Below are 14,565 nucleotides of genomic sequence, written 5' to 3' on the forward strand. Positions count from 1 at the left end.
CCTTAAATTTTTCAAGACAGGAGAAATTATCATGAAAATTTTGGAAAAAGAGCTATTCTCAACTATGCTACTATTTAGTGATTAAGATTTCTTATGTTGATTACCTTTACTCAGGAATTAAGGGAAGATGATTAATAAATTTGTTCTCAATATCAAAGTCTTCAAAGTGTTAAGAACTCCTATATTTTTGCTTAATAAACCACAGAAAATTTAGTTTGTATTAAAACTTTTCTGTAACCAAAGTAGATTATCAACACATTCATGATGAAATGCTTATTACTTAGTATTAATTTATCAGTTAATCATGATCCCTGTTTTCACTGTGATGATCTTGAAGGATACAAATCTGTGAAGCACAAGGTTACTCTCATCAGCTGAGAGTGCTAGGCACCCATTCATTTCTGACTCTTTGCAACTCCATGGACTGTAGCCTACCAGGCTCCTCTGTCCATGGAGTTCTCCAGGAGAGACTACAGGAGTGGGTTGCCATTCCCTTCTCCAGAAATTCCCTTCTCCAGAAGATCTTCCTGACCCTGTGATTGAACTTGGGTCTCCCACATTACAGGTAGATTTTTCAACATCTGAGCCAGGGAATCCCTCATCATTAGTTGAGGAGGAACCAAAAAGGAAGATATTAAATGTTGGTCAGCAGCATGTAGTGGTTATGACAAATTCTACAGCTAAGGGAGGCATTTTAAGGCATAATATAATGCTGTAGATTTCCACATAATAAAAACACTTTGGTAAGGATCCAGCATAACCAAGTCAGGGTATAGAAAGCTTTGCAAAAATAGTGTTTAGAAGAGTAGAAGGTAAGAGCCTCCTTTCTTTGAGAAACCTAGAAGGGATGGTTGTTACTCTTGCTACTACTACTGCCATTTCCGATCTGTTTAATATAACAACTGGTCAATTCAAGCTTCAATGAGTGGTTTGAGAACTGAAGTACATTTTTATTCTTTTCCCTTAATTTTTCCAGCTATTGAGATTCACTGCCACATTTGTTCATCTCATTAACACTTGAACAGTCTGATCTTTGAAAATTTGGCAATTCCTAATGTATATATTTCTTAAATGAACATAGAGATTTGGAATAAGAGTGAACTTTGATTACAATTGAGTCATCTATTTGTAACAAATTAGGGCATAAAATTTCTGGAACTCAGAATAATTCAGTGAGACCATTTGGATTACATATTGGCAAACAGTTGTTTAGTTTTACTAAATATCATTAATACTGTTAAGAATCAAATCTGTATAGGTGAACCAAGGACAAAAATAAGATCTGGGGACTGATGATCATAAAATTAAGGTGCTATCCTTTCCAAAATAAATTACAGCACCTGTGTGTACCAATAGCTGAGAAATCAATACTTGTTAGCATACTCACTGGGGGAAAAAACTTTGCTACTGTTCATCTGTGAACACATATTGTACAATCATCAGTCATAGGACTGTATCCTAATATATGAATGTGGGAGGCTCAGATCTGTATGAATTTTTGAATTAATCCCAGCATGATAGAAAGCAATCCCTGAAATTTTGGGGTAAGAAGCAAATAAATGCAGGTTGGGTAAACATTCTTGGAGGAAAAGAAAAGAAACACATGTATCTCTTCTCTCTAATGGTGGGGACAAAATGACACACCATTTTAAGTACACTGCGCACTTGCCTATTGTAGTTATTTTTTCCTTTTAAGATCCATTGGATTGTGTGGAACAACAGTACCTGCAACTGCAGGGATGCTCCAATCCTCACAGCTGTCAGTAAAGCCTACCCTAATGTGTCCTGAAAGAGTGATTAATAGGTTTTGACAGTATCATTGCATTGCATATTTAATCAGATTATACATCTGTTAGAAATGGTTTGCTTCTAACATCTGCAGTCAAAATCCAAAATCGGTATTCAGATCATCACTTTAGCAGAAGCATGAAACTACTATCTATGTCAGTTTAACTGTTTACAAGCTAAAACCATGCCAGAAACAGATGAATCGTGACATTTGCTTGATTCATATAATGGTTTTATTTTTCAAAATTTTCTAGAAACTTATCTGTGCCTAAGTTTATGCTCATTAACACTGAAGGATATGAATATATGTAATTGTAAATTATGCTTTTAAGAAAGAGATATACAGTGGCATGATGCCATCCTGAAATTAGTACTCGGTTCAGTTCAGTTTAGTTGCTCAGTCATGTCCGACTCTTTGTGGCCCCATAGACTGTAGCACACCAGGCTTCCCTGTCCATCACCAACTCCTGGGGCTTGCTCAAACTCATGTCCATTGAATCAGTGATGCCATGCAACTGTCTCATCCTCTGTCATCCCCTTTTCCTCCTGCCTTCAATCTTTCCCAGCACTGGGGCTTTTACAATGAGTCAGTTCTTCACATCCTGGTTATAATTTCAAAAACATACTTCAAATATTAATGTTTGTCTAAAGAGATGGATATTATGAGATCAATTTTCAGATTACCAAATAATTTGTGTTTCCATGTGATTAAATGTTATATAAAGTGTTGAAGAGAGAAATGTATCCAAAATTGTGATAGTAAGATTTAGAATTAAGCCTTATTTTCTTCTCAGTATTTATTCATTTTCCATATGTAGTTGGAAAGCATTGATTTTAAACAAGAAACCATTTCAACACTAGTCTTTTCCATCTCATTCCTAACAGAAACCCTGCTGTAAAAAACTGTGCTCCAATCCTCATGTCTCCAGCATTCCATTAACAGCCAAGTCACATATTCTTTCTATATGTTACTAACATCCACTCCCCAAAACCTGCAGTCTGCTTTGAATTGACCAATGTAATAAAATTCCCTTGCCAAGGTTATCAGTGACACCTAGCTACAAACCCAAATGATCACTTTCCATGCCTTATTTTACTTGATCTCTGTACAATTATCAATATTATTCCACTGTTGAAATTCTGCTCATTTTTTTTCTCTCTGTGAGCTCAGCATATGCCCTTGTTTTTCATTCTCTCTGAGAATTTCTTTTAGGTTTCTGCATTATCCTCTCTGATTTATCATTAAATATACAATTCTAGGTCCTTTTGTTGATCATCCTTTGTTATGAATAAAGCTGCTATAAACATTTTTCTTAACAGTTTTATGAGAACATGCCTTTACTTTGGTAGGATAAATGCAACTAAGGGATTGAAACGGATGATTCATGATATTTGTATATATGTTATTAATTATAATAAGTTATCAAAATGATTTAGAAAATTGTTTAATAATTTTGCTATCCCACCAGCAATGCATTAGGTGTTCTGTAACTCGAAAATCTCACCAAAATTAGAATTTCCAGTTTTTAATTTTTAATTTCAATTTTCCTAGTTGATGTGTTGTAGTAACTGATAGCTCCTATTTTCTTTTCTCATATAAATATTTTAAGCTATAATTTCTCCTTTAATACATCTTTAATAGAAATGGAATATTTTGTTTTAATTTACATTTGAATAGTTTTTACTTCTGCTTTATTGACTATGCCAAAGACTTTGACTGTGTGGATCACCACAAACTGGAAAATTCTTAAAGAGATGGGAATACCAGACCACCTGACCTGTCACCTGAGAAATCTGTGTGCAGGTCAGAAAGACACAATTAGAACTGGACATGGAACAACAGACTGGTTCCAAATCGGGAATGGGAGTACGTCAAGGCTGTATATTGTCACCCTGCTTATTTAACTTAAATGTACAGTACATCATGCAAAATGTCAGGCTGGATGAAGCACAAGCTGGAATCAAGATTTCTGGGAGAAATATCAATAACCTTAGATATACAGGTGACACCACACTGATGGCAGAAAGCAAAGAAAAACTAATGAGTCTTTTGATGAAAGTGAAAGGGGAGGGTGAAAAAGTTGGCTTAAAACTCAATATTCAGAAAACTACAATCATGACATCTGGTCCCATCACTTCATGGCAAATAGATGGGGAAACAGTGGAAACAGTGAAATATTTTACATTTTGGGCTCCAAATTTACTGCAGATGGTGATTGCAGCCATGAAATTAAAAGACACTTGCTCCTTGGAAGAAAAGTTATGACCAACTTACACAGCATATTAAAAAGCAGAGACATTACTTTGTCAACAAAGGTCCATCTAATCAAAGCTATGGTTTTTCCAGTAGTCATGTATGGATGTGAAAGTTGGACTATAAGGAAAGCTGAGCACTGAAGAATTGATGCTTTTTAACTGTGCTGTTGGAGAAGAACCTTGAGAGACCCTTGGACAGCAAGGAGATCCAACCAGTCCATCCTAAAGGAGATCAGTCCTGAGTATTCATTGGAAGGACTGATGTTGAAGCTGAAACTCCAATACTTTGGCCAACTCATGTGAAGAGCTGACTCATTTGAAAAGACCCTGATGCTTGGAAAGACTGAAGATGGGAGGAGAAGGGGACAACAGAAGATGAGATGGTTGGATGGCATCACTGACTCAATGGACATGAGTTTGAGTAGGCTTCAGGAGTTGCTGATGGACAGGGAAGCCTGGTGTGCTGCAGTCCATGGGGGTGGCAAAGAGCTAGACTTGACTGAGTGGCTGAACTGAACTGATTTGTAGCTCTCTTTTGAGTTTTTAAGCCATGTGTTGTTTAAAATGTATTTTAAAATAATTTCTTTGAATTACTGGGGTTTATCATCTAAATTCTTTTAGGAGAAGATATTCTGCATTATTTCCAACATTTTAAATATATTTTGACATTTACTGATCTAACAAACCAAATGATCTTTCTTGGTGAATGTTCCATTTCAGCATGAAAAAAAAATGTTATTTTGTGATAGTGTGTTTTATGGATGTCATTTAGTTTCAGTTTATCTTCTATATCTCATTAATTTTCTATCTAATTTTTATGATTAACAGAGATAAGTATTGACATTATCTGTATGTTTGTCTCTTTCTCTTTTCACTTGTCTCAGTGTATACTTTTTCAGATGAATATGTTTAAGACTGATTTCTTCTTGATGAACTGTCCCTTTATGAATACGAAATATTCCTCTTCATTCCTGAAAATATTCCTTATTATGAAATCTAAATATCTTGATACAATGTAGTCATTCCTGCCACTTTAGAATTAGTGTTTACACACTATAACTTTCTTCACTCTTTTAAACTCTATGCTTATTCATATTTAAAGTATTAGCTTTTATATAGACAACATCTAGTTACATCTTGTTACTTATCCAGTCTTTTAAAGCTTCTGTTCTTTTTAAAAAATGTATTTATTTTAATTGGAGGCTAATTATTTAAAATATAGTAGTGGTTTTTGCCATACACTGACATGAATCAGCCATGGGCATACACGTGTCTGCCATCCTGAGACCCCCTCCCACCTCCCTCCCCATCCCATCCCTCAGCGTTGTCCCAGTGCACCACCTTTGAGTGTCCTGTTTCATGCATTGAACTTGGGCTGGTGATCTATTTAACATGTGGTAATATGCATGTTTCAGTGCTGTTCTCTCAAATAACCCCACTTCCATGGCTGATTTATGTCAACGTATGGCAAAAACCATTACAATATTGTAAAGTAATTAGCCTCCAACTAAAATAAATAAATTAATTTTTAAAAAAAGCTTTAAAAGACTGGATTAGTAACAAAGTGTAAAACTTCTGTTTTAATTGGATTTTTAGATCATTTCTACTTAATGCAGTTTTTTAATTGGGTTTGAACCTTCACTTCAGGTTTCCCTGGTACCTCAGCTGGTAAAGAATCTGCCTGCAATGCAGGGGACCCCAGTTTGATTCCTGGGTTGGGATCTGCTGGTAAAGCTTTAGGCTACCCACTCCAGTATTTTTGGTCTTCCTTGGTGGCTCAGCTGGTAAAGAATCCACCCGCAATGTAGGAGAAAGTGAAAGTCACTCAGTTGTGACCAATTCTTTATAACTCCATGGACTATATAATTCATGGAAATCTCCAGGCCAGAATACAGGAGTGGATAGTCTTTCCCTTCTCCAGGGGATCTTCCCAACTGAGGAATCAAACCAGGGTCTCCTGCATTGCAGGAAGATTCTTTAAGCTAACAGGAATCAATGTGGGAGACCTGGGTTCAGTCCTTGGGTAAAGAGATGGGAATACCAGACCGTCTGAACTGCCTCCTGAGAAATCTGTAGGCAGGTCAAGAAGCAACTGTTAGAACTGGACTTGGGACAACAGACTGGTTCCAAATCAGGAAAGGAGTACATCAAGGTTGTATATTGTCACCCTGCTTATCTAGCTTATATACAGAGTACATCATGAGAAATGCTGGACTGGATGAAGCACAAGCTGGAGTCAAGATTTCTGGGAAAAAATATCAATAACCTAAGATATGCAGGTGACACCACCCTCATGGCAGAAATTGAAGAACTAAACCTCTTGATGAAAGTGAATGAGGAGAGTGAAAAAGTTGGCTTAAAACTCAACATTCAGAAAACAAAAGATTGTGGTATCTGGTCCCATCACTTCATGGCAAATAGATTGGGAAACAATGGAAACAGTGAAAGACTGTATTTTGGGGGAGGCTCCATAATCACTGCAGATGGTGACTGCAGCCATAAAAATAAAAGATGCTTCCTCCTTGGAAGAAAAACTATAAACAAACTAGACAGCATATTAAAAAGCAAAGACATTACTTTGCTAACAAAGGTCCATCTAGTCAAAGCTATAGTTTTTCCAGTGGTCTTGTATGGATGTGAGAGTTGGAATATAAGGAAAGCTGAGTGCTGAAGAATTGATGTTTTTAAACTGCAGTGTTGGAGAAGAATCTTGAGAGTCCCTTGGATTTCAAGGAGACCCAACCAGTCCATCCTAAAGGAAATCAGTCCTGAATGTTCATTGGAAGTACTGATGCTGAAGCTGAAGCACCAATATTTTGGCCACCTGATGTGAAGACCCTGGGAATTTGAAAAGACCCTGATGCTGGGAAAGGTTGAAGGCAGGAGAAGAAGGGGATAACAGAGGATAAAATGATTGGATGGCATCACCGACTCGATGGACATGAGTTACAGTAGGCTTCAGGAGTTGGTTATGGACAGGGAAGCCTGGTGTGCTGCAGTCCATGGGGTCGCAATGTGTTGGACATGACTGAGTGACTGAACTGAATATTCCATTACTTCCGGATTGAGAAAAGAGTATGACAGTGCTGTCTGTTGTCACCCTATTTATTTAACCTGTACACTAAGCATATCATGAGAAATGTGGAGCTGGATGAGTTACAAGCTGGAATTAAGATAGGCAGGAGAAACATCAACAACCTCAGATACGTGGATGATACCACTCTAATGGCAGAAATTTAAGAGGATATAAAGAGCCTCTCGATGAGAATGTAAGAGGAGAGTGAAAAAGCCAGCTTAAAACTAAATATTAAAAATCTAAGATCATGGCATCTGACCCCATTACTTCATGGCAAATAGAAGGGGAAAAAGTGGAAGTCATGACAGATTTTCTCTTCTTGGCCTCTAAAATCACTGCAGATGGTGACTGCCACCAAGAAATCAGAAGATGATTCCTTCTCAGAAGGAAAACTCTGACAAACCTAGACAGTGTGTTGAAAAGTAGAAACATTCCTGACGAAAGTCCTTATAGTCAAGATTATGGTCTTCCCAGTGGTCACCTAAGGTTATGAGACCTGGACCGTAAAGAAGGTAGAGTGCTAAAAAATTGATGGCTTTAAACTGTGGTGCTGGAGGACTCCTGAGATTCCCCTGGACAGTGGAGAAATCAAACCAGTCAATCTTAAGGGAAATCAACCCTGAATACTCATTGGAACGACTGATGCTGAAGCTGAAGCTTCAGTATTTTGGTCATCTGATGCGAACAGCTGACTTACTAGAAAAGTGCCTGATGTTAGGAAAGACTAAGGGCAGAAAGGGAAGAGGGTGTCAGAGGATGATATGGCTGGATGGCATCATCAATACAATGGACTTGAACTTGGGCAAACTTTGGGAGATGGTGAGGGAAAAGGAGGTCTGGCATGCTGCAGTCCATGGGGTTGCAAAGAGTCAGACACAACTGGGTGACTGAACAACAGCAATATTCTATTATCTAGATTAAAGAAACCACAGTTTATTTATCCATTCACCTACTGAAGGGATCTTGGCTGCTTCCAAGTATGATTAGTTATGAATGATGCTGCTATAAACATCGTTGTGCAGGTCTTGTGTGGACATAAGTTTTCAACTCCTTTGTATAAATACTGTGTGTGATAGTCATTCTGTCATTTCTGACTCTGTGAAAAATTAATTTTCATATACTCCATTGTAGCTGGAGGCAGAATTTTATTTCATTGTGTTTTTACATTTTATTAAATTAGTTACATAGTTAATTTCTTTGTAATATATTTGTTGGTTACTTGGATATTCTTTATTGGACGTTCCTTTTTCTATCATATATTGTTAGGAGTTGTCTGTCTTAGGAATAAAATATAAACTTATCTATTGATAAATATAAGAGCTCTGCTATTTTTTTTGCGTTAACACATTGCTTTTGTTTTCATATGATATTTTTTTGTGTAAGGAGATTCTTGATTTTAATGTGGTACAATGTATATCAAGAGTTTTATTTATGTTTAGTGCCCTCGCTTGTGTTCTGAGAAATTATTTTCTGCCACAGTATAATAATAGGATTATCATATGGAATCTTCTCAAAGTATTATTGTTTTTGCTATTTACATTCAGATCAACAGTCCACCTGGAATTTGTTTTTATGAATTTTGTGGTGAAGTAGGGTCATGATTATTTCCATATCTTTCTGCTGGCACTGTTACTTAAGAAGACTACTTCTAAATAAGAAGTTCTACTTTTGCTATGGACAAAAGGTCCCTAAATGTTCAAACCTTTCCAAGACATTTTGTTCTATTCCACTGATTCCTTTGCCTATGCTTCTATCAAAACAATGAACTCTTTTTATTACTGTTTTGATAACTTGTAAATTAAGACTGCCTACCTTGTCTTTTTTTCAATGTTATTTTATCAAGCTCTATTTGACTCTATCTTTCCATGTATAGTTTATAATTAGTTCTTATTTACATATGAAATAGTATTTTGATTAAGACTTTATTGAATATATAGATTAGTTTAGGAAAACATATTTAGATTTTTTGATTATTGAGTTTTTCAATCCATGTAGAGTTTACTGTCCCAGTTATTTGGGAACTCTTCAAATTATCCCAATATTTATTTGATAGATATATTTCTGGATTGTTTACATTTTTACATTTACATTTCTGAATTATTCTTGGAAAAATATAAAATGAGTTAAGTAAACGCTAAGGATATTAGTAGTCACCAATATTTCCTATTTAATATTTGAGAGGCAGTGTTAAGTAGCACATTGTTCTTCAAATTGTGCTTCTGAGTGCTTCCTCTGAAGAAAGAAGGAAATAATTTGTAGATACACTATTGTGAATCTCCTTCTTTTGCCACAATTAGAACTATCTTGATTTTATTAGAGTGGTTTTTCACACCTCAGCTTGTAGGTAAGTCTTTTGAAGCAAGACTATATTTAAAGTGCTCAGTAGCAAAATGTTTATTAGCTTTGGAATATAGGAAGCTGAAGTTTGAACCCCTCCCCCACCTTTTTTAATGTACTAGTGTTGTGCTACTGAGTCATATAGTTTCCCTTGTCAAATTTTAGTCTGCTCATATATAAAATGGAGACAGTGAAAATTACTTACAATTATATCATCATTTTAAAATAAGAATTTGTATAACATGTGGTACCAACAGTGTGAATGGTAACAACATTATCTTTATGATAAGGTACAAATAGTAGAACTCTGTGTGCTTAGTTGCTCAGTCATGTCCGACTCTTTGCAACCACATGGACTGTAGCCTGCCAGGCTTCTCTGCCAATGGGGATTCTCCAGGCAAGAATACTGGACAGGGTTGCCATGCCCTCCTTCAGGGGATCTTCCCAACACAGGGATTGAACACAGGTCTCCCACATTGCAGGTGGATTCTTTACCATCTGAGTCACCAGGGAAGCCTAAGTAGAACTCTAGAAATCACTTACTGTAACACATTCATTGTATAGCTGAAAAACTGAAACTCATTGATACACTCATTCAACAGATATCCATGTTTTGCTCACTTCATGCTAATAGGGATAAAGAGAAGTAGCGAAGGTGCTATTGTAGAAATGGTGCTCAGGGGAAAACTTTAAAAGGAAGAAATATATTAACAGTAACTCCAAAGAAATTATAATGTGAGTCATGAAAATGGCTGAACAAGGATTAGAAACAGAAGGAACCATATATTAAAATACTCCAGGGAAATAAATAGTTTGATAGGTTCAAGAATGAGCAAGAGAGCCATGAGCCATAGTGGAGTAAGCTATGCTATATGGAGAGTGGTAAGGAATAAATCTAGAGAAATAAGCTTTAGCCATTTACTATAAGTGGTGTAGGTTGTATAGAGGAACCCCCCAGAGAGCTGTGAGCTAGTAAAATTATTTGATTTAGAAGTTTTGCATTTAACCCAAAGAGCTCTGTAAAATTTTACCTCTCCTTTTAAAGATAATGATAAAATTTATCAAGCTTAAATCTGTGGATCATAATACTAACAATGTTATTTCATTAAAAAAATTAAATATGATGATGTTTTGTCCTTTGAAATAGTACTGAAAGTCCCTAATGCCTACTTTATTAATAAAGCACAAAATGATTTAGCTTGCTTGTAAAATCAGTGTGATCTTTGCTATAGTCATAGTTAAAATTTGTCTAATTGCTTGTAATTTATCTGAAAGGTTAAATTAAAAATACTTTCTATTAATATGTATATTTTACTTCTCTCAATTTTTTGTAGTATTGATATATATTGTTCTTTCTGTACCTATGGATGCCTACTCAGATATCAATAATTTCCATTTAGCAAATTTTATTCACTTTTGCTCAAAACAATTATTTAGATTTAAATGAAATTATTTAAATGAAATTAAACTGACGATATGCAGCAATCAAATTGAAAAAGATCCTATAATGGACTCAAAACTTTGCTAGTATCTGTCCTGTGTAAATTGCTGGCCAGTATCACAAAAGGTTACTTAACCCTGATCTCATTCTCTGTTCAATAAAGTAGGTTAATGACAATATCTAGCCTCAAACATACTTCATACCCATAACATATTAGAAGGCACAATGGTAAACCTTACCCTAAAAACAGTGTTCTGAAATACTTATTAGAGTCCAAACATTGACGTTAGAGACTATTCGCAGCATGCCTTAATCATTGTAATTAACAATGAATCAAAAGATATGATTAAGCTTCTGTGGCATGTCTATTCTTAATAAACCTCATGCTGCTTAATGCTCAAAATTCTGTTGTTCTCTTAATATTTTTTATAGATTTTATAGGATCAAATATAATAGTATATTTGGGGATAGTTATTTCAACATTTTCTTCTTTTCCTTGCTATTATAATTATTTAATATTCCCCTGCATGTTTTGTTGATGTGAAATATTGTCCAGCAACTATGGGACAATTTCAGTGGGTGTTTTCCTTGCCAATATGCTGATCTATTCAGCATATGTTCAAATTTCCCAGGTTTTTGTTTGCAGACATATATGGTCAATGTTTAATTTTGGCAGACTTCATTAGTTTTTCATCATACTGACTTTTTTTTTCCTGTGGAGAACATCTACTTTTACAAGGTAAGCATTTTCAATCATGCAATGAAAATACTGCTCTATTAAATTCACTCTAATGCTATCAAGTTATTTAAATGCAAATGCTGACACCATCAAAATGCAGCAAAATTTTCTTGCTAAAAAAAATGATAGGTATTAGAATAGAGTATTTGGATAAAGTAGGTATATTTTAAGAGATTAAAAAAATGATTATGTCCATCTCATTGTCCACTAAATCAGGAAGAGAAAATGATAACTAAAAATGTATGTCTTGCTGTTCTTCTATTGGTACATTCTTATATTGTCGATGACTTTAGAAAACATTGCAAAAACAGAAAAGCAATATGAAATTCATAGATATAACCTTATCTTTGCAGAAGTAATCACACTCTCAGAAATGCAGGTAAAAGACAATTGAATGAAAGTCAAATCAAAAAGAAAAATAAAAACAAAAATTTCACTTATAAAAATATACATGTGGCATTTTTTTCTCTTGATTAAAAAATGGGAAAAGGAAGTAGTTAATTAAATTGAGATACCTGTGAGATGCTGCTGGTAAACCATTAAATTTTGTGATTATTTAAGCTATATTGCAGCAGTAATCCTTTAATATTATGGTATTAAAGAAAAAGCATCTTGAGAGTACCTTGGACTGAAAGGAGATCTAACCAGTCCATCCTAAAGGAGATCAGTCCTGGATGTTCATTGGAAAGACTAACGTTGAAGCTGAAACTCCAATACTTTGGCCATCTCATGTGAAGAGCTGACTCATTTGAAAAGACCCTGATGCTGGGAAAGATTGAAGGTGGGAGGAGAAGGGGACAACAGAGGATGAGATGGTTGGATGGCATCACCAACTCAATGGACATGAGTTTGGGTAAACTCTGGGAGTTGGTGATGGACAGGGAGGTCTGACCTGCTGCAATTCATGGGGTCATGAAGAGTCAGACACGACTGAGTTACTGAACTGAAACTGAATCAAAAACAACGTGAAGTGAAAGTCAAGCATCAGTCCAGTTGTGTCCAACTCTTTGCAACCCCAAAGACTTTAGCCCACCAGGCATCACTGTCTATGAGATTCTCCAGGCAAGAATACTTGAATGGATACCCAATCCTTCCTCCAGGGGATCTTCTTGACCCAGGGATCAAACCCAGATCTTCTGCACTGCAGGCAAAAAAAAAAAAAAGGTATGCATAAAATGAGCTTAAATACCTTTAACTGAGCATGTATATAGATTAAGATTGAGTGGCAGTGTATGAAATTAGAAATTAATGTTTTAAGTTGAAAAAATAATGTTTTAAATTATTTTAAAATATTTATTAATATTTTGATACAGTATGTATTTTAAGTGGTTAGTAGAGTTTCATTCGGAGAAGGCAATGGCACCCCACTCCAGTACTCTTGCCTGGAAAATCCCATGGCCGGAGGAGCCTGGTAGATTGCAGTCCATGGGGTCGTTAAGAGTAGGACACGACTGAGCGGCTTCTTCCCTTTCACTTTTCACTTTCATGCATGGAGAAGGAAATGGCAACCCACTCCAGTGTTCTTGCCTGGAGAATCCCAGGGACGGGGGAGCCTGTTAGGCTGCCGTCTATGGGGTCGCACAGAGTCAGACACGACTGAAGCGACTTAGCAGCAGCAGAGTTTCATTGAAATACTGATAACAATTTATTCTGTGATTAATATATGTGCTCTCTAATTTAACAAGAGAATTAAGTAATACTACACAGCATATTAAAAAGCAGAGACATTATTTTGCCAACAAAAATCCATCTAGTCAGTTCAGTTCAGATCATTTCAGTCACTCAGTCATGTCCAACTCTTTGCAACCCCATGAATCGCAGCACGCCAGGCCTCCCTGTCCATCACCAACTCCCGGAGTTCACTCAGACTCATGTCCATCGAGTCAGTGATGCCATCCAGTCATTTCATCCTCGGTCGTCCCCTTCTCCTCCTGCCCTCAATCCCTCCTAACATCAGAGTCTTTTCCAATGAGTTCCCTTGTGGCTCAGACGGTAAAGCGTCTGCCTACAATGCAGGAAACCCAGGTTCGATCCCTGGGTTGGGAAGTTTCCCTGGAGAAGGAAATGGCAGCCCACTCCAGTACTCTTGCCTGGAAAATCCCATGGATGGAGGAGCCTGGTAAGCTAGACGGACCTTAGTCGGCAAAGTAATGTCTCTGCTTTTGAATATACTATCTAGGTTGGTCATAACTTTTCTTCCAAGGAGTAAGCATCTTTTAATTTCATGGCTGCAATCACCATCTGCATCTAGTCAAGGCTATGGTTTTTCCAGTAGTCATGTATGGATGTGAGAGTTGGACTATGAAGAAGGCTGACCACCAAAGAATTGATGCTTTTGAACTGTGGTGTTGGAGAAGACTCTTGAGAGACCCTTGGACTGCAAGGAGATCCAACCTGTCCATCCTAAAGGAGATCAGTCCTGAGTGTTCATTGGAAGGACTGATGTTGAAGCTGAAACTCCAATACTTTAGCCACCTGATGCGAAGAGCTGACTCATTAAAAAAGACCCTGATGCTGGGAAAGATTGAAGGTATGAGAAGAAGAGGACAACAAGATGAGATGGTTGGATGGCATCACCAACTTAATGGACGTAAGTTTGGGTAAACTCCAAGAATTGGTGATAGACAGGGAGGCCTGGTGTGCTGCAGTCCATGGGGTCACAAAGAGTTGCACACAACAGAGCAACTGAACTGAACTGAACTGAAATGAATTTTGACATAGCAAATTATATCACTGTCATTATTACAATATAAAACTTTAAAAAATATTTAAATCACACATATTTTCCACTTTGTACTTTCTTAGTACAGCAAAGATGTTAAGTAAAATTAAAGCATATCAAAGTATAAAATGCATTTAAAACAAAATTTTAAATAATGAAAATACAACACCATGATTTTGTTTATATATTTCTACTTTGTGTTCCAT

At 36.3% G+C, this 14,565-nt stretch overlaps 1 non-coding gene across 1 annotated transcript; it reads left to right on the plus strand.

Moving 5' to 3' along the window:
- Positions 1–13,611: 13,611 nt before the first annotated feature.
- TRNAC-ACA (transfer RNA cysteine (anticodon ACA)) lies at positions 13,612–13,683 on the plus strand. Its single transcript has one exon. It is a non-coding gene; the product is annotated as a tRNA-Cys (tRNA).
- The last annotated feature ends 882 nt before the right edge of the window (positions 13,684–14,565 follow it).

Source organism: Budorcas taxicolor, chromosome 6 (assembly GCF_023091745.1).
Source record: "Budorcas taxicolor isolate Tak-1 chromosome 6, Takin1.1, whole genome shotgun sequence".
Taxonomy (NCBI): domain Eukaryota; kingdom Metazoa; phylum Chordata; class Mammalia; order Artiodactyla; family Bovidae; genus Budorcas; species Budorcas taxicolor.